The following is a 21415-nucleotide window of genomic DNA, read 5'->3' on the forward strand; positions in this document are numbered from 1 at the left end:
TTACTTCAATTTGCGACAAAAAATATTTCACAGCTTGTATTGGAACACAATTGTCCAAAGTTGTCCCTAGGCAAACCTCGTCTGATAACTCATCCTCCACGATTTGACAATGTTGGCTCGGTGTTACCTTTCTCAACAATTGTCATGATCTTGTAAGTCTTCCACTACTGCAGAAATCATCTTTGGTCGATTGGCCAAATTCTATAATAGTCCCGGTTCCATTAAAAACCGGGACTAAAAAGGATTTTTAGTCCCGGGTTATAAGAGCAACGGGACTATTTGATCTTTAGTCCCGGTTAGTAACAGTCCCAGTTCACATTGTGTCAGGGATTGTCAGGCTCTTCGGATCTTTATCCCGGTTGGTGTTACTAATCGGGACTAAAGATCTTGTGGATCTTTTCACCCGGTTTGTAACACCAACCGGGACTAAAGTTAGCTTCCTTTATATATGTCTTTTTCCTCCTCCAGCCCGAGCCAAGCTTCAAAATTTCTTCTTGAGGAGGGAAGGTGCTGCCAAAAATTTATTGTGAATTTATTTTGATGATTATATACAAATTGGAGGTGTCTAAAAAGGTTAGCAACTTCATCCTCCAAAGTTTTTTTATCATATTACATTTAGATATTTGTTTTGTATATATTACTGCCTCTAAAACTTTGATCGAAGTTGATGAGGGAGAAAATTTGTGTAGGGAGGGAAGAATATAGAAATTTTGTTTATTTACAATTTTATAAAAAGTTTTTATAAAAGAGTTGAGAAGGAAAAAATATTAAAAATTAATCTAAAGAATAGAAAACAAACTAAATTGAAAATTAAAATAAGTACAACACATTAAAATAAGAACAAACAACCTCTCGTTACCTTGCCCCAATCAGGCCGGACATCACGTTCCCCATTAATTGCGATCGAGGAGGAAGCAAGATGGTGATGGCAGCGGCTCCAATCGAGGGGAGGATTGTTTCACGACGTTTATCTCTCCACTCTTTTTTTTGACAATTATACCCTTGTACTTTTTTTGACTATTATATCCTTGCACTTTTTTTTTAAGAATTACGCAGTACAACGCAGATATTTACAAGGCACGCGCGCTCACCCCTATGAACACACGCACGCAAATCCTTTCCCTATCAGCATCTTTGAAAACTGAGCCGGCAAATCCTTGAGATGCACTCACCCCTATAAACGCACGCATGCTAATCCTCCAATTATACCCTTGCACTTCGGAGGATTGTTTCACAGCGTTTATCTCTCCACTTTTTTTTGACAATTATACCCTTTCAATTTTTTTTAGAATTACGCAGTACAACACAGACATTCACAACGCACGTGCACTCACCCCTATGAACACACGCATGCAAATCCTATCCCTATGAGCATCTTCGGAGACTGAGCTGGGAAATCCTGGAGTTGCACTCACCCCTGTAAACGCACGCACACAAATCCTATCCCTATGAGCATCTTCAAAGACTGAGGCAGCAAATCGTTGAGATTGACGAAGTCACGATAGACGCCTCGTTGTCGACGGGTACGTCGCCTACCACTGATATCACAACGCCATTAAATCTTGGAAAATTTGCTCCCACAGAGAGTCGAACCCAGGATCTAAGGTGCTAGCTACAGGTCTTTACGCACCTTTGCACATTTCTACAATTCTACTACTGCTAAATAAGATAGTAGTAGAAATAGTTCTTAACCTTTCGATCAAATGGGATCAATGGTTCAGATTGCTCTCTACTACTGATATGACCATGGCTACTACGGATACAACCATTGTTCACATCATGGATGAACAAGAAGATATCAAAATCAAGTCCTCCAAGTGCTGAAATCCAATTCGGTCACCTGCTATACTGCTGACTTCAAATAGCCGTCAAATCTCCATTCGAGCTCCGTTTTCGGCCCGTGAGTACTTGATGAAAGATCTCGAAGTCCTCTTTCCAACGGATCCAGCCTCATTGTGATAATCCATCTCAATGAGCCGTAATTGAAGAAACAAGGGGCTGCATTGTCTGTAATGGGCCTATGGGCCTATAACTTCCTCTGGGACCCCGGCCCAAGTGGGGCCCAAGGGGGGCTGCGCCCCAAACAGAGGGAGGACGCCCTTCTGACCTCCTCCATCCCTTAAATAGCTAGTAACCTCTCCAGGGTTAGTCGGGTTTTGATAGATTAAAGTTTAGCCATTGCTACTTGCTTGCAGCGCGCGTGTCGGCTAGACCGTCCGTCTGCTTGTTCTTCGGAACCCCAACTTATCATTTGTATTAAATTCCTATGTGCAATATCAGATTGCTTTTATCTTGTTCTTGCTTGTTTCTTCGATTTGCTTGTAGGAATAGGGTTGATCTGCACTGGCAAGATCAAAAACCCACGGAGAGGTGTATCGATCGCTAAGGCGCAACACAACGTCTCGTACGGTTGTAGTCGGATCGTCAATGTTTCTCCCAAATCGTAGTTATCACAACTCACCGAAAGATCGGGCCAATCCTAGCCTTGAGTAGAACTCAGGGTTCATCAGGTGGTATCAGAGCTTTCGTTGCTCGGTGAGTTTTATCTACCCATAACCAGAAAATTGCCATACAAAAAAATTGTATCCTGTACCTAGCCATATTGTGCGATTGCATTGTTTTTATCAGTTTTTGCTTTGTTGAGTTTTGTGTTACATCGTCGAGTCGAGTTGCTGGTGTCAGTGTCTAGTTCGTTTAGAGTTTCGAGTTCTGGTCATGTTTTGTACCACAGTCGTCGTCGCCTCCGTGTATCTGTTGTCGTCGGGACCTACGAAAACGGAATCGGCTCGCTGCCACGATTCTATTTTTGTAGTTTTCAAAAGTTTTTATCGGTTGGTTTTGGAGTTGTTGAGTTGCATCTTGGGTTTGCTGACTGCCGTGCTTCTGTTTTGGCCGTGCCTGTGTTGTGCACGAGAGGAGGAAGGTGAATTACCATATCTGATTTTGGAAGTAGTCAAGTTTGTTTTGGAAAGATATAGTAGATTGGATTGGTTAAAAATCAGTTTCCTTTTTATCCCATAAATCAAATCCTAATTATCGGCTGCCATCCACTCCACCTCCTGGCTGACTCCCACTCGCCCCTTTGGCCGAGTCCGACTCCCTCCCTCCCTTTCACGGTTCTGAGTTGTCAAACACCTTGGTGAATTTTTGTTTGGTGTCGGTTTCGAGTTCTGTTTGGAAAAACGGAACCGGCATAAATTCAGCATTCCATTTTTGTATAATTTTAATTTTGGGTTTAGACTTTTACATTTGAGTCCCTGTAAATTTTATAATTACGTTTGAGTCCCTGTAACCTTACATTGAGGTCCTTGAATCTGTTTTTGGAAAAAAAATAAAAAAAAGAAAGAAAAAAAAAAGGCAGAAAGGTGCATAAAAAAAAGCAAAGAAAAGCCGCACCCTAAAAAAAGAAAAGAAAAGGAAAAGGAAAGGAAAGAAAAAAAAAAGAAAGAAGAAAGAAAGAAAAGAGAAAATATTGTTATGTTTGAGCTGAACTTCATATATCAGAGTTGTGTATAAGTTGTTCCTAGTGCTATCTTATGGTATCGTTTGTGTCTAGGCTCGCGTCTCTAGTACGTTCTAGCCTAGGACCAGCACGGTGCTTGACTTTGAACAATTATTCAACTTTGCATTCTTTATTCCTTTGCTATTCCTTTGCTATTCCTTTGCTATATATTTAAGCCTACCCAGAGCTCCATAGATTTGATTGCAGCCGTACAGCAAGTGTTTGCCAAGGCATCGATACATCCAACCTCCATTGGGGTGCTTGGTTGAGTCGGTGTATGTCACCATTCCGCTTGCATTGGTAAAATCCTATAAGAGCTTGGTTAAAAGCTTGAGTGTGTGTGATTTTTGAACTGCCACTACCTAGTAGTTAATAGGAACGCACATATTTTTGTGTATGTTTCTTGTTTGCTACTAACCATGGCAGGATTGCGCACGGGGAAACGAGATGATCATGCTCAACATCAACATCATCACCATCAACGAGATATAGCGACTTCTTCACGCATCACATATGAGGTACATGGTAATGATCTTGCAAGGGTAGAATCTAAATTGCCAGTTTTTGATGGTAAGTATGATTCTGCCGCTTACGTTAATTGGGAGCTAGCAGTAGACAAACAATTTGATGAGTATGATTTTTCTAATGCTCAAATGATTAAGGCTGCTAGTAATAAGTGTACCGGTTCTGCATCTTTTTGGTGGCATACTGTGGGAAATAAGCTTGACACTTGGGATGAATGCAAAATACTGATGAGAAAAAGATTTGTGTTTTCATACTATAGACATGCTCTCTTTGAGAAATTTGAACATCTAAAACAAGGTGACAAAACTGTTAGGGAGTACTTTCATGATTTTAAAATTTGTATCACTTATAGTGGTTTAATGAGAACACAATGACTAGATTTTTCAGAGGGCTTAATTCCAATATTCAGGCTGGGCTTGGTAATGTGACATATAATCATATAGGCCAATTGTTCATGCTTGCTTGCAATATTGAGCGCAAAATTTTGGAGAACCCAACGGAGCAACAAGCTATGCTTGTGCCTCCTATCACTGATATTTTGCAGGAAGTTCAGAACAGTCCCCAAAATGAGAAGAACGATATGTTTGAGATGTCACTTCCATCACTTGCGAATGAGGAGAAGGCTGATGCACCTACATTATCTGAAGAGGGCATAAAAGGTAAATTAAATGGTGCAGAAATTACTCAAGGTGAGTATGCTTCTGATGAATTACATTTTTCCACTTTTCACGCCAGAGAAGAGCAACCATTAGTGGAACCAATTGCTGAATGCCTTTGTCACAAGTTAGTTTACTTGCTGTTCCTTGTGATAAAGTAGAGTTGTGTGATAATGCTTCACTTATATCCATGCCACAACTGGTGAATGAACATACTATTTCTAGTATTTCTTTGTGTGCTGATTTTAAGCATGTTGTTCACATTGCTAATGAAGTAGAGGAACGTGAATTGCTATCTTCTTTAAATACTTTGGGCTATGTTAAGTTTGATGATTTTTGTGAGCTCGATAATTTGGAGGTGAAATTATTTGCTAAGTCTGATTTGCCATGTCCAACTAATGCTATTTTTCATATCATTGGCGAATATGATGATAGAGGAATACGTTTGGTGCATAGAATTTATATATGTTCGGATTTAGAACCTCCTGTACATGTGGATAAAACTTGCAAGCTAGAGAGGTATGTAATTTCTAATCATATTACTTGCAATTTGTCTTGTTTTGATTGGATGAAACAGGTTGTTTTGAATCGACCACGTGATGAGCACCATATGGAAAAACCGAGGACGGTTATCCTGATGAACCCTGAGTTCTACTCAAGGCTAGGATTGGCCCGATCTTTCGGTGAGTTGTGATAACTACGATTTGGGAGAAACGTTGACGATCCGACTACAACCGTACGAGACATTGTGTTGCACCTTAGCGATCAATACACCTCTCCGTGGGTTGTTGATCTTGCCGGTGCAGATCAACCCTATTCCTGCAATCAAATCGAAGAAACAAGCAAGAACAAGATAAAAGCAATCTGATATTGCAAATAGGAATTTAATACAAATGATTAGTTGGGGTTCCGAAGAACAAGTAGACAGACGGTCTAGCCGACACGCGCGCTGCAAGCAAGTAGCAATGGCTAAACTTTAATCTATCAAAACCTGACTAACCCTGGAGGGGTTACTAGCTATTTAAGGGATGGAGGAGGTCAGAAGGGAATCCTCCCTCTGTTTGGGGCGCAGCCCCCCTTGGGCCCCACTTGGGCCGGGGTCCCAGAGGAAGTTACAGGCCCATAGGCCCATTACAGACAATGCAGCCCCTTATTTATTCAATTGCGGCTCACTGAGATGGAATATCACAATGAGGCTGGATCCGTTGGAAAGAGAACTTCGAGAGCTTTCCATCAAGTACTCACGGGCCGAAAACGGAGCTGGAATGGAGATTTGGCGGCCATTTGAAGTCAGCAGTATAGCAGGTGACCGAATTGGATGCCCGCACTTGGACGACTTGATCTTGATATCTTCTTGTTCATCCATGATGTGAACAATGGTTGTATCCGTAGTAACCATCGTCATATCAACTACCAGTAGAGAGCACCGGAGTAGGTCTCGTTTTTTTTAATCTTTCATAATGTGTTCTTCGAGCGGACAAAATTTCCATTTTTTCTCAGCATTGCTTCCGAGCAATACTTTCAATTGTATCTTGTGTGGGAAGGTATATTATAGTACATTTTGAATGTATTGGTTGTATTTTTTTTCTTGTGTTAACAGCACAACTTGAATGCATCTGACTACTACGCAGTTCTAATGTATTCTGATGGCATTTTTTTTTCTTGAATGAGCCCATCTATTGGGGAAGTATATATTCTTCTTGTGACAAAATATTTCTTACATTTTCAATGTAGTGTGTGCACTCTTTTCTTGTGAAAATGTGTATTAAAGGTACAATTTGAATGCATGTCTATACAATTATGCATTCAAATGTATTTTGAGAGCAATTTTTTCTTGTGTGAGAAAGCAATGTATTGAATTTTGAATGCATGTGCAAACTACTGTGTATTTTAAATGTATTCGGACTTTCGGAGAGCATATTTTCTTGAGAAAGAAATATGTAATAAGCACACAATTTGAATGCATTTGTATATTATTACGGTGCAGTCCAAATGTATATGTTGACAATTTTTTGTGACAAGTCGACAAGCACGATCGCAGCATCTAAACGCCTTGCGGTGATACGGAGTCGCCAAACACCTCGATCTGGCCGAATGGCCAAATCAAGATGGGGTTTGTAGAAAAACAGCTAAACCGGCTAGCGGAGCCGATTTGGAGATCAAAATCAGCCTCTAGGCCGATTTAGATCGATACGAGCATAACTACCCGTCTCGTGGGCAAAATGGAAGGTTCTCAAGACAAACCTACAAAGACGTGTCGCACTCTCGCAGCGGCGGCGGACGATTGACGACGCAAATCGACAAAGATATACTAAAACTAGGGTAAAATAGAAGACATGATAAAAGAACGATTCAAGTAGATTGTATTCGGGGGATTACAATAAACCGGCCTTGTCTCTTAAATAAGGGTTGGTCTTGTCCTCTACAGGCCCTTCTCCACATCCAACTCGGGATAGAGACCAAAGGAAACACGGAACATAGCCTTCCTGAGCAAGGAAACCCGAGACCTCACGAAAACAGACTCGGACTCGGACCCTGACGGTCTAACCGCCCACATACCTGCGGTCTGACCAGCCCTGTGAAGGAAACCCGGCACTTTCCAAACTTTGGCAATTTTCCTCTATTTCATCCATAGATGCCAAATTTTGGTGTAAACAGTATCATGGAAGTATTTTTTTTCATGTAAGAAATATAATGTATTGCATTTTGAATGCATCTTTACTGCATTTTAAAAGTACCTTGTTCTTCCGAAAGAAATATGCAATTAGAATCAATTTGATTGCATGTGTAACTACATTAGAGTTCAAATGTGTAATTAAGATGTTTTTCTCGTCAATAATGTGCAAACAGCACTTTCGTATGCATCTATGTTTTGCTCCGCGGAGAAGGCCATGGCAGAGCCCCGGGGGTGGGGGGGGGCATGCATGGGGGATGGGTCGAGGAGGCGGCTGCGGCCGCCGCCACCGACCCACCCGTCCGGAGGGGGTTCCTGCGCTGGAACAACCGTTATGCCGGCCTCGTCGTCACCGCTCCCGTTCATGTGCCCGTGTCATCATCGTGCCACGTCAATGTGTTCGTGTATTTTTGTGTGTTTGTGCCATGAAGTTGCGATCAATTCATGTCGTCTGCATGAGCATCATCGATCGATTCAGGTCATCGCCATATCGCAATTGTGTTTCTGTGTGTTTCTGCATGTTGGTTGTTGCATGGGGATGTCGAGCAATAGCCGCCATTGCTCGACACCCTTCGCTGTCATGCCGCGAGAGCTCCGTCTCTATGTGCGTCTACCACCACTTGCAAGCACACCAGCGCCGCTTTTTTTAAGTTGTTCTTTGGATATTATAGGTGCTAGTTATTGATTGAGAACCGCACCTATAGATCATTTATTGGTTGAGAACCGGCACCTATAATATCTATAGGTGACGGTTCTAAAACCGACATCTATGCTTAATTGGAAAACCAACACCTATTACCGGTTTCTAACCGACACCTATGGGGTTCTCTAGCAGTGACATAGTACATAAATAAATAAAGAAATAATACATAGATAGATATCATACATAAATAAATAATAAATAAATAGATATAAAAATGGCAAAGTGCACAAACTATTTTTAATTCTAATAGTACCAACATTGCACCAACATCCTAATCCTAAATGAAAATTGCAGAAAGGGCTAGATAGTTAAATATAAATTCATAGCTAAAATAGCTACTTTGGCCCAAAACAACTCAAGAAGTGCTTGCGAAACGCCTCCTTGAGGCTCTGCTGGGTGCCGCTCTTGCATGGCTCATCGTCATTGTCGACGCTGCATTTGCAGCTCATCATCAGGCCATCTAGGTCATCCGGCCTGAGCTCCGTCGACATCGTCACCGCCGCCGCGGCCTCCTCGACGACGGCGACGTCGCAGTGGATGGCGAACTCGTCGTCGGTGCTGAACCACTGCCCCGCTAGGACGTCGTGGCGGATGAACGTGAAGCACCGGTACTCCGCCTTCCCGGTGCCGTGGAACGACGTCGCGTAGCTCCTCACCTCGTTCGTCGGAGGCACGCACGGCTGCAGATTGACCATGCGGAACCGGACGTTGGTTCGGATGCCGCCAGCAGCGGCGGTGGTGCCGGGGTCGGCGGCGTGGAGCTTGAGGCACACGGTGGAGTAGCCCACTACAACAAATCTAGGCTTCTGTGACGATTACCTGATGACAGAACACATATCTGTCATAAACAGAGGCTGTTTATAATGACTGTTCACAGGATGACAACTGTTTATGACCAAACCTTGTATCTGTCATAATTATCGTCACACTATACTCTGCATGGGCTCTATGACGATAGCACGATGACAATAGTGGATCGTCATAAAATATAGAACTATTATATTTTTAGAAACAAAAAAAATATTGTTATACTACATTGCTACCAGACCACAAATTATTTGTCCTAGGTGGACTCTTCTTGTCTACAGCATTTCTAGTCTCTTATTTTAGGATTTAGGATTGAAGTCATCTCTACTCTCATTTTATGAATGAAAAAAAATCAAATGAAAAACTTGTCAACAACAAAGTTGTATAACTTATCAAGATCTACAACTTTTGTTTTGGTCATTTTTCTATATGACTTTGTTTCAATAATTTGAATTTGAATTCCAAATTATGACAACTTAAAACACTATTTTCAAATAGTAAATGATTTCAAATGAAATATTCATTAACAACAAAGTTATATAAGTCATCAATATCTATAACTTTTACTTTGGTCATTTTGCTATGTGACTTTGTTTCAATAATTTGAATTTGAATTTCAAATTATAACAACTTCAAACAACATTTTCAAATACTGAATGATTTCAACTGAAAATGTCATCAACAACAAAGTTGTATAACTCATCAATATCTATAACTTTTATTTTGGTCATTTTTTTATCCGCCAAAGTGATAGTAATATTTTTCACAAAATTTAGATATCTCTCTTACAGTTTATAAAACCATATAAGAGATATGTAAATTTTGTGAACAATGTTACTATCACTTTGTCGGATGAAGAAATGACAAAAATAAAAGTTATAGATATTGATGAGTTATACAACTTTGTTGTTGATGACTTTTTCAGTTGAAGTCGTTCAATAAACAAAAAGTTCTATTTGAAGTTATCAAACTTTGAATTTCAAATTTCAAATTGTTCAAATAGAGTCAGATGGAGAAATGACCAAAATAAAAATTTGCATCTCAATGATCTGTACAACTTTGGTTTTGGTGACTTTTCCATTCGAAATCATTTATTAACCCCAATTTTTGTTCGAAGTTGTCAAATTTTGAAAATTCAAAATTTGAATTGCTCAAATGAACTTATTTGTAAAAACGACCAATACAACAGTTGTAGATCTCGATGAGTTCTACAATTTTGCTGTTTATGTTTTTTGCATTTGAAACATAAAAATCAGTCTAAAATTAAATTTAAAGTTCTCATAAGTTTAAGGTGAAATGTCCATTTTGTCCATAAAATTTCGTAACTACCCTCAACACACCAGGGACAGTTTGGTAAATTCGCATAGGATTGCTTCTTATCCATATACTCTGTTCTCAAAACCCTAGCCAAACTCCATCCATCCACTTAGCCGCCGCCACCATCTACTCACTCTCCTCCTCCATCCACTACGTCACCTGCATCTGCTCCCCCAGCCACCTCTTTGCCCTTCCCCGCCTCACTCCCCCACCCAGGGAAGGACGGTGGCGCGCGGATCCGCCGCCTCCCATCCTCGGGAGCGACGGCGGCGCATGAATCCAGCGGCCTTCGTCCTCAGGAGCGGCCTGGCGTGAGCGGGAGCGCCGGTAGCACGCGGATCCGCCCGCCTCCGCCCTCCGGAGCAGCGGCGGAGGGCTTAGGAAGGCGGGAGCGAGCGGCTACGGTGGCGGCGGCTACGGCAACGACGACGATGGTGGCTGCAACGACGACGACGACGGCGACAGCTGTGACGGTAGCTGCGATGACGACGATGATGATGACCAGCGGCGGCCGGCGACTTGCAATTGCGAGGCGGGCAGGTGGCGTGGGGCCGCGGGGGCGCGCCGGCGCGGGGCAGGGGTGCATGGCAACGGGCCAGCGACGCGTCGGCGCCTCGGCACAGGAGCTGTACGCCGTCGCGGCAGCCAGCGTGTCGGCGACCAGGAGCACTGGACCAGCAATGGTTGCGCCGGAATGCCAACCAAAGGTCCAGCTCCAAGCGTCGTTCACTCATCTGTCCATGTGCACGGCTGACGGCTGGTATATTCAGTGAGTATTTCTAGGATCTCTCTCTGGTTTGGTTTTTCTCTTAGCAGAGTGAGATTAATTGAAAAGTTGAAACCTAGAATGAGTAAACTCAGTTTAGTTCAAGGCATATTTTTGTGATTTGTATGCAGAGAATTGAGATCCTTTGTCTTTACTTCCTGGTTCAATTAGCAATGAGTAAAAATGAAGCGCTGCAATTAGGAATGATTAATTATATTGTTGTGAACAAGTTTTTTATTTGACTCAACTATACTATGACATGTGGGCACACCCATGACAAAAATCTGACCCTTGTTTTCTGCTAAATTCGAATGCGCTGTTAAGTTTAAGTACACTGGGTTTGTTTGCTTAGCTTGTTCTTCTGATCGTATAGTCACTAGAACAGGTGCTTTACTGGTACAGGTGGACCTAATTACTTTTATGATAATTCATGAGTGAATTGTAGGCATCGCACAACTCAAATTGACTCGAGGATCATAACTCAAATTGACTTGAGGTTCATAGCTTGGACAAGTGAGCAATCCATCCAAGGAAATTAACTAACTGAACCAAAGGGTGGAATTTGATGGCACCGCTTCTTTTGGGCTTTCTGTTTTGCAATGGGCTTCCTGATAAGTTCTTTCAAAAAAAATACATGGTTAATTAATTATAGTTATGAAGATGTTTATGCCTGCCCAACCGATCAGAGCTGTTGTTTACTGCTTTGATCTCTACTATGTACCAAACTTACCACACGCATTCTTCTTGAAAACAAAGACCTTTTTTTTTTTGTTAATGTTAGGTGTGGTAGCATTAATCTGAACTCAGTTTAATCCAAGTATATAGATCATGATATCTCCAAGGAAGAAATTTTTTCTAGCTTTTTTTTTTGTTAATATTAGGTGTGGTAGCATTAATCTGAACTCAGTTTAATTAATCCAAGTATATAGATCATGATATCTCCAAGGAAGAAATTTTTTCTAGCTTGGATCCTTTAGTGCAGTCAGTAGAAGAAGTAGGAAGGGAAGCTACTGCTGCATCTCCACCTCAGTCTGTAGTTCATAAAGCTAAAAATGTCACTGGTAAAAGGGAAGCATCACCTCTTGAGAAGAAAGGTCATGGCTAGCATCTCTCTGACTCCTTCTGTAATCCAATATAATGTCTGTCACAGAAATATCCCTTTAAGAATGTAAATAAGATGTGAGATTTTTACTAAATTGGCTATAAACTTGCTCAAAGAGTACATGTTCCTTAAAATCATGTTCCTTAAAACCCTACTCAACTAACATATTTGCCTAGCAAAACCGGTTACTAGTCAGAAGCTTCTGCAACTCTAATGCAATGTTGTGGTCCTTTCTTCTGATCCTTTCTTCATCTGTGTTGCAGAATGTGACTATATTGGGTGGCGGCAATGGGATTGAGCAACCGCACTTTAAGTACAGAACTGGAGCCAATGGAATTGAGCACTACTGAACAAGGCAAGTAACTTGGATTCTTGTTCTTTTGTCCTTATATGTGCTATGCTTCATTCATATCAAGTGCAGGATCTTTTTATTGACACCTGTAAATGTTTTATGTTAGGCACCCTCACTGGCAGTACACAAGTGGAGCCAAGGGGGAAGACCATGGGCACTGCAATTGACAGTGAACCCACTTCAATTGATCTCTTTAAGGAGTTGCATTGCAGCAAAACTAAATGTTTCAGTGAACCTGTGAAGAAAGCTATAGTAAGTACTAAACTATTACTTCTTCTTTCCTTCTTTTATTAAGTACCTTATGCAATGAACCTTTATTTATATAATAATGTAAAACTGAAACCTTGCTTTGATTGATAGGAGGATATGCATGCCCGGGAAGTCCTCATTTCACCATCAGTAGAAGATGGGCAGCCAGCTAAGACTTCTATTGAAGCTGTTTCCAAAGTGTTGCGGAAGTCGAACACATTTTTGCGCAACGTTGGAATTTAGCAGCTCGCTGCCAAGACAACCAATGTGATGAAAGAGATACAAGTTGAACTAGATGCAAAGAAGCTAGAGTTTGCAGTACTTCAGGAGGAGCTTGAAAGATTGAAGGCACAGGTACTTGTGTAGTTGGATGGTGGATGGATCATTTTGTATTCATGTTTTATGCTTTTGTATGGAACATGTTGGAAACTGTATTCTGAAACTTGCTTTTTGTATGGGCTGGAAAATTAATTATGGCTGAAATGTGATTATAATATAATTATGCAACTGGCTGTGATTTATATTCTGTGATTGCTTTTTAATTGGGCTGGCCCATAATATGGGCTAGAATTGTACTGTTGGGCTATAATGAAAAAAAAACGTAAAAGAAAATTTGTAGCTGGGTCAAAAAAAATATTTGGGCCAATTGTAATTGAAAATTAAAAAGCCCATGCTATATGGGCCGAATGTGAATTGCCACGTCATTTGCCACATCACCCGCCTTGTCATCTGCAATATCACATGTCATCGTACACGTGGCGTTATTCAGTTCAATTTGTTATGACGAATTTGTCTCGTCATTCATCAATGACAGGAGAACTATCGTCACTGTATCAATGACGTTGTCCTCTGGTGGTCACAGAAGCTGGTTAGTGACCCACCTTCTGTGATGACTGCGGGCAGTCAGTGACAGGAAACAAGCTGTTATCGTCATAATGTAATCGTCACAGAAGCCCAAAATTCCTGTAGTGGCCGTTGCCCGAATAATTGCTCGCGTTGAGGTGGAAGAAGAAGCTCCAGGTGTGACCTGCGGCCTGGAACTTGGACGACTCGATGTCGTATTTGCTGCCGTGGTGAGATTTCTTGATCGCGTTGCGTACTTTGATCTTGAGAAGGTTGCAACCGGTGGCGGCCGCCGACGTAGTGGTGGCCGTCGACGCGGTGACGACGTCCTTCGTCGGCGATGACGACATGGCAAGCTAGCTAGCAGCTACCTGGTGGTGGCGCTGGTGGTCGACGGCGAGATCGATCGGGGACGAAGAACTCGGTGCAGGGTTAACGTTGGTTAAATAGATTAGGAGAGGTAATTAACCACACGTTTGACGTACGCGCGGCTATATGTCTCTATCCGTATAGTAGTTTGATTCGGATAGCATAGAAGAAAAGCCGGGTAAATATAATTATCTCTCGTTCTAAAAAAAACAATTATAAGTGTGTCATTATCAACTTCGAATTCGATAAAGCAGCTATTACTGGGATATATACGTACGGATCAGTTCATATGCAACACAAGTTACTACAGCTATTAGGTCAGTTAATTTTAGTTTGGTCCCGATCGGATGCAAACCGTTACAAACAGTTACGTTTAGAGACGGGACAATATCAGGTTGTTACGGTAGATAGGAATAGTTTTAATCTCTATCTCTATCTCGTCCATAATCCATGTTTGAGTCGGTTATAAAAATTAAATATGTTTCCGCGGTTCGTTATCCGTGTTTGAGTCGGTTTTAATTTTATATTTTGGTTTTAATCTATATATCCTCTCTATCTCTATCTCTTATTATAAAAATTAAAAATGTTTTTCTGGTATTTTAGTACGTCATCCGTGTATAAGTCGGTTTTTAAGTTTGTTTGCTTTTGGAAATACAAATTGAAGATGTTTCCTTGATTTGTCATCCGTGTTTGAGTCAATTTTAATTTTATATTTTGGTTTTAATCTATATCTCTTCTCTATCGCTATCTCTATCTTTTCTCCACTATTATAAAAATTGAAGATGTTTTTGTCGGTATTTTGGTACGTCATCCGTGTATGAGTCGGTTTTTAAGTTCGTTTGCTTTTGGAAATACATATCCGTATTTGAGTCGGCTTTTAATATTGTGCACTTTTGGTAATAAAGAAGGAATCATATAAAAAAATCTGTTTAAAAAACTCGCATGCTAACTTCAGACGATCAAACTCTGAACTGCAACTCATGATTTTCTAAAAAATATATATTTATCCAAGCGAAGTCCCACAGTAAATTTCATCTTAACTAAACCATATAATAATAATAATATTAAAATAGACTTCACCCGTTACAACGCATGGGCATTTTTACTAGTATATATTTAATTTCTAAAATTAATTTATCATTTACCCTTATATAGTATATATATGTCCTAACCCAATTCAATTAAATCTAATATTTACAGTAATCCCTATATAATTCAACATCGCATAAGAGCACTAACAGTGATACCGAAAGCATTTCCACAGACAAATCAATAAAATTGAATCTTAATATTCATTTTAATATCCCTTCTTCCTATATAATTCAACATGCTACAAGAGTAGTATTACTCATTACTAGAAAATAGATTGTTGCAAACAGGCAAAAAAGATTTATCCAGACGATCATCCACCCTGCCTGCACGTGAAGGCCTACAAAAAATACATGATTTTTCCAGGCGGACATCGGCTCTGCATGCGAAAATCATTTTCGCAGACGGTCTCTCCATCTTTGCTGGTGGTACCCAACTATGAAAATATACTCCATAAAAAAAAAAGCCCCTGCCACCCCACCAACCCCCACCCACCGTCAACTGCGCTCCCCTCCGCTCCCTTTCTACCCGGTGCTACTCTACCATTACAGTAATGCTGTGGAGGGAGAGGGAAGGGAAGGGAATCGAATCTGGGAGGTACGAGGGCCGCTCTGCTGCCATTTGCTGTGGCGACCGCGGCTACCCTCCCACCTTGGGTCGGATCTGGGAGGGAGGGAGAGGGAGGGGAGGGGAGCACGGCCACCATCGCTCCCTCCGCGCCGCCTCCACCGCTGCATGCGGTGGCTACTGCCGCCGCCACCCTCCCACGGCCGCTCCGGCCAAATCTGGGAGGGAAGGAGGGTACTATGGGAGGGGAGCATCGCCATTGTCGCTCCCCTTCTCTAACCAAATCTCGCCTCAACTACTAACACCACTTGAATTAAAAGATCAGAGGGTTGCAAATAGGACATAGAAGCTAGAACCTAGATCATAAACAATCACAAGCTACCGCATGCATAGATTGGCCAAATAAAATTAATTACTCAAATAAATATGTTAAAAAGGTTGAGGAGGCAAACGATTTTAGCGCGAATTTTATATCCAGTAATCCTACTTCTCTGTTTGAGTAGCCCCAAAAAGATAGGTCTGTTCCATCCATTTTCCTCGCTATAGCAACGCCTTATTGCTCTGTGGGTTCAATCTTAATTCCTTCCCCTACGGAGGTGAAATCGAAGCACTCACAAACTTATGGTGAGAGCTGTCTGTCTTGAATTATCTAGGAGGTTGGGAGTTATAGCATTAGCCCCCTATATCCAGGACGACACCATCTCTATCCATAGTATCAATTTTTGGTGACTCTACAAAAGTGTCCCAATGTAACGTTAACTACTTTTTCGAAAATAATGATGCAAACCTTTACACCATGGTACTAATATTTTGAAGGAAAATAAGTGTTACCTATAAAGAAATCGATAGGAGCAATTCCATTAATAAATGAAAGAAATGTAACTAAAGACATGAAGGATGGTTGAGATTAAACTCAAAAGAGATCCAATGACTAATGTATTCTAGGTGATGTCTCAAACTCTCAGTAGAAATTAATCTTTATACATACTTCCATTTTACACCATGGTGTATCAAACTAAGTTTTACATGACATTGCCGCGTCAAGATGCATCATCAAACTAGTAGAAATTTCCATAAATTCCACAAAACCTGAATGAAAGTACTTCAAGAAAAATGGTCTAAATTCTTCCCAAGATTTTCCTTCCAATCGTGCAACATGAAACTAGTTGTTTTCATATACCCAATGTAAATATAAATCTATTAACTTATTAAAGGAATAGAAAAAAGGAGCCTCCACGTTCGCTCTCATGGCCAAAAAATTCCCACATTAATCGGAGAAAAAGAAAAGCAGAGTCCATATAGAAATACAATTTAGAAATAGTCGAAATTCAGAATTAAAAATAAGGAATATTGGAAGAGGAGACTAGTATCCATATAGAAATATAACTTATAAATAACTGACATTAGGAATTATAAAATAAAGAATATTAGAAGAAGAGTATAGAGTCCATATAGAAATACAATTAAGAAATAATAGAAATTCAGAATTAAAAATAAGGAATATTAGAACTAGAGTATAGAGTCCATATTAAAAATATAATTAAGAAATAATAGAAATTCGGAATTAAAAATAAGGAATATTAGAGATAGAGTATAGAGTTCGTATAAAAATACAATTAACAAATAATAGAAATTCAGAATTAAAAATAAGGAATATTAGAACTAGAGTATAGAGTCCATATTAAAAATACAATTAAGAAATAATAGAAATTCGGAATTAAAAACAAGGAATATTAGAGATAGAGTATAGAGTTCGTATAAAAATACAATTAACAAATAATAGAAATTCAGAATTAAAAATAAGGAATATTAGAAGTAGAGTATAGAGTCCAAATAGGAATTTAAAACTAACTATAATTTAGAAAAAAACATAATAAAATTAAAAGTAGAGTTTAGAGTCCGTATAAAAATATAATTTACAAATATTTAAAATTAGGAATTTAAACAAAACATGGGAAGAAGAGTATAAAGTCAATATTGGAATACAATTTAGAAGTAACTGCAATTCGAAATTAAAAATTAAAGAATATTGAAAGATGAGTTTAGAGTCCACATAGAAATAAAATTAGAAATTGTTAGAGGTATACCACGAAGTGCCTTCCGCCGGGCCTGCCGAAACCGAAAACTTGGGCGACAGGCTCGGACTAGAGACAAGCGACGAAGGTCAAAGAGGAATGACCCAAGGGTGAAAGACTACAGCTCAGGAGTACACGTGCTTCGCCGGACAAGGACCCCGTCAGGAGGCCACACAGGCGGAGTCGGTGAGACGAAAGCCTCAGCACGAAGGCATAGGTTTCGCCAAGGCACCAAACCCCACCGTGAGGAAGCCCAGCGGGCCGTTGCACCCCTGCAGGGGGGTTCTCCAGATTAATGGGCCAAGCCATCTAGCCCAATTGGGGCCATACATGTAAAGGACGTTGTGTACCCCTAATAATGTCCCTATCATAAGGGTAACCATATAAATTTCTCTGTAAAGCCTAAACCCTAGGGGAGAGAATCTGTAATAGGATTATAAATAGCCCCTCTAGGCCATGTAATGGGTGGATCTGAAAAAATTTCTACCAAGTAATACAATTGTCCTTTTTCCCAACCACTGTTGAGAGAACCACGTCTCTCGGCGTGGCGCAGTTGTCTATTCAACAACAGAAATAATGAAAATTTCAGAATTAAAAATAAATAATATTAGAAGAAGAGACTAGAGTATATATAGAAATACAATTTACAGATAACGAAAATTTGGAATTAAAAAATATTGAAAGACGAGTCTAGAGTCCATATAGGAATATAATTTACAAATAACTAAAAGCTGATATTAAAAATAATTAATAACTAACACATATATAAAATACAATACGAATATTACACATTTGTAGTTTCGTAAAGTTAGTACAAAATTTAAAATTATGTTGTCATTTTAATATATTTGAATAATATATTAAGAAAACATATATGCTATTATATGAGAGAAAATATAATGATTTTGTACTAAACTAAGTGCAAGGTCACATGACGTAAAGTCTAATTTACTTTTTTCCATATCCCACGAAGCTTTGTAGCCAAATGACTCGATCGATTTGTATTGTAGCCAAATGAATCAATTCCTATTAGTATCATTCGGTTTGTCAATATAAAAATAAATTCTTCTTTCCTACACGTTATAGAGAGAACATAGGAAATGTTTCATTGACTCAAAACTCATAGAAAATTCCTAAAGATTGAAGTGTTCATACATTTTTATTCCTCCATTTTTTGTTCTATTCCTATTGTTTAAAATTTCTTCAAACCGAAAAATCCCTTAGTCTTAGTTTGAACCAGCTGTTTGGCCTGGATTTTTGATGGTACGCGAAATAACTTGTTAATGTTTGACTAACGAGGGTAAAATGTATATTGCTAAAGTTTTACACCGTTGTGTGTGTTGACTCACAGTAACTTGCTAATTAATTAGCATTAATTATACTCAACCTTCATTCTTTCGAAACAGCTTTATTGCGCCTGTGGTTCCACCATGTTGCATGTGCTAGAGTATATATGGTAGTTGTAGGAATATTATTAGGATAGGATTGATTTGATTAGAGTCCTTCCTTATCTCCATCTCTAGTACCTTCCTTATCTCTCTACCCATGTAATCTCTATATATACTGGCCTACGAGGTTCAATACAAAGTATCCACGTTACACAGTATTCCTCTCTTTCTATAGTATTCAACATGGTATCAGAGCGGGCGAGTTAGCGCTGCTGCTCACTGCTTCCGCTACCCTTGCCCCCGAGACCAGCAATATCGCTCCCGGTGTGGCCACCCATTCCCTTTTTCTTTTCTTTCGTCGTTGTGCTTGCCACGAGAGAGATCGATCTCGGTCTCCTCCGACATGCCACTTCTTGCCGTCGTTATGAGATTATCGATCTCGATCTTCTTGGACGACATGTCTTCGTCGTTGCATTGTCATCGTCGTTCTTCATCAAGTCTTCGTCAAGCAGCAAGCAGCACACCGTCTTCCACCTTTGGCACCACTAACGGACCACGACCTCAGATTGGATCTAAGGGACGTGTTGCTAGCTGCCCCCTCCATCTCCCGCCTCGTCGTCACGGGACTGCGCCGCCACTGCCAATGTCACCCTCAGCCGACCACCTCCACCTTGACTCCTCTGCCGGCCACGCTGACCCCTGCCTCTCCTCAGACACCATCGCACCGCCGGTCACCCTGTCCCCGGGGACCTCATCACCGCCGGTTGCCTGACCGCCACCACCGCCCAACTGCTTCCGCTTCAATGACGACGACGTCACCTCTATGGCCGGGGACCGCCGTTGCCCGAGCGATCCGTCTACGCAGCCGCCGGGGGGACGACCGCGTCGAGGGCCAAGGCCGGTGTCACTGGATTCCCTCCGCCGCGTTGCTCCCGATGACGCCCCCGATTCTACCGGTCTAGGCCGCCGGCCACCGGGTCCCCTAGGATGGCGCCCCCGACTCCACCACGCCATTTCGATGTGGGCCTGCTCCATGGCCTCCACGCAAACAGGCAAAATAGATTTTTTCAGGTTGTCATCCACCCTGCCTGCACATAAAGGCTTGTGAAAACGCATGGATTTTACAGGCAGCCATTGGCTCCACCTGCGAAATTGATTTTTGCAGCCGGCCTTTCCATCTTTGCAAGCGGTTCAGTTGAAACCGCTAAAACGCGATCAGTCACGCGCCTCCCCTCCTGTTGACGTGAAAAACACACACTGGTCTGGGAGATCAGCTTAGCTCCAGTGCAAGTCCAAAGGTTGATGAGATGCGGGCGTGCCAGTCAGTTTGACCCTGCAACTGACAAGATATGCAAATAGTAGATCAATAAGCCGATCGGCTGATAAGCCGATGGAGTAGTTCCAGCCGATAGCCGATAATAGCCGATGCCGATACTAGCCGATAGCGATAGGGTTTAAGCAATTGGCTATATGTCCAATGTAGATAATGATATAAAGGCAATCGGCTTATGATGATGTAATAAAATAACAATATAATCCAGTATAAACCAATCGGCAAATAATGATATGATAAATAAGCATCGATCCGAAGGTTAAAGCACACATCAGCTGGAGGTTCGATGTCATGAAATCTAATAGATTAGATGAAACAGTGAAACCTTTGTTGTCATCGGCTAAATTCAACTTATATGTATATTCAATCCTTATGAGCCGATGCAACATCCAGATAACTCACCGGCTGAAACCCCGATGAAACCCTTATTAGCAATCAAGAAGTAGGCTAGAGATTATGGTTCTAAGCACAATTTAGTAGATCAAACTTAACTGATGCGGCACTAAGTATGAAAAGAAACATAATATCTAGACAATCAAGCCGTTGACTGAGTTTTCAGGGTGTTAGATGTCTAAGCTAATCTAATCTAGCAACGCGATTTAGCCGATACCGGCAGAAACCCTAAAATGAGAAGCAGCCGATAGAGCTAAATTGATATGCTAAGACTAGATTAATAAAGACATATGATAAATAGGTAGGCAAATATATCATCCAAACCAGAGCAATCCAAGAGGTCGAAAGTACTGATGCAGCCTTGAACGACGCCGACGTAAACGATACAATTGCCTGGGCTGGCGGAACATTGGAGTAGCCTAGTAGGTGACCGAGTATATTAGTAGCAGTAGTGTAGTAGTAAGTACTACTAGTAGTAGCCTAGTAGGTGACCGAGTAGCTCACGGCAGGTAAAAGTCGGCTATTTATACAGATGGATTCTGTAATTGGCCACGAAAATGCAAAAATTAGCTATTTTTATACTAATGGATAATATATATTTTTACTTCAATGTGCGACAAAAAATATTTCACAGCTTGTATTGGAACACAATTGTCCAAAGTTGTCCCCGGGCAAACCTTGTCTGATAACTCATCCTCCGCGATT

The 21415-nt window shown here is 40.8% G+C and overlaps 1 long non-coding RNA gene across 1 annotated transcript; it reads left to right on the plus strand.

Moving 5' to 3' along the window:
* The first annotated feature begins 12510 nt into the window (after positions 1–12510).
* LOC136354073 (uncharacterized) lies at positions 12511–13174 on the plus strand. The gene is made up of 2 exons (XR_010737812.1): positions 12511–12656; positions 12765–13174. It is a non-coding gene; the product is annotated as an uncharacterized lncRNA (long non-coding RNA).
* The last annotated feature ends 8241 nt before the right edge of the window (positions 13175–21415 follow it).

This window comes from Oryza sativa, chromosome 11 (assembly GCF_034140825.1).
Source record: "Oryza sativa Japonica Group chromosome 11, ASM3414082v1".
Classification (NCBI taxonomy): domain Eukaryota; kingdom Viridiplantae; phylum Streptophyta; class Magnoliopsida; order Poales; family Poaceae; genus Oryza; species Oryza sativa.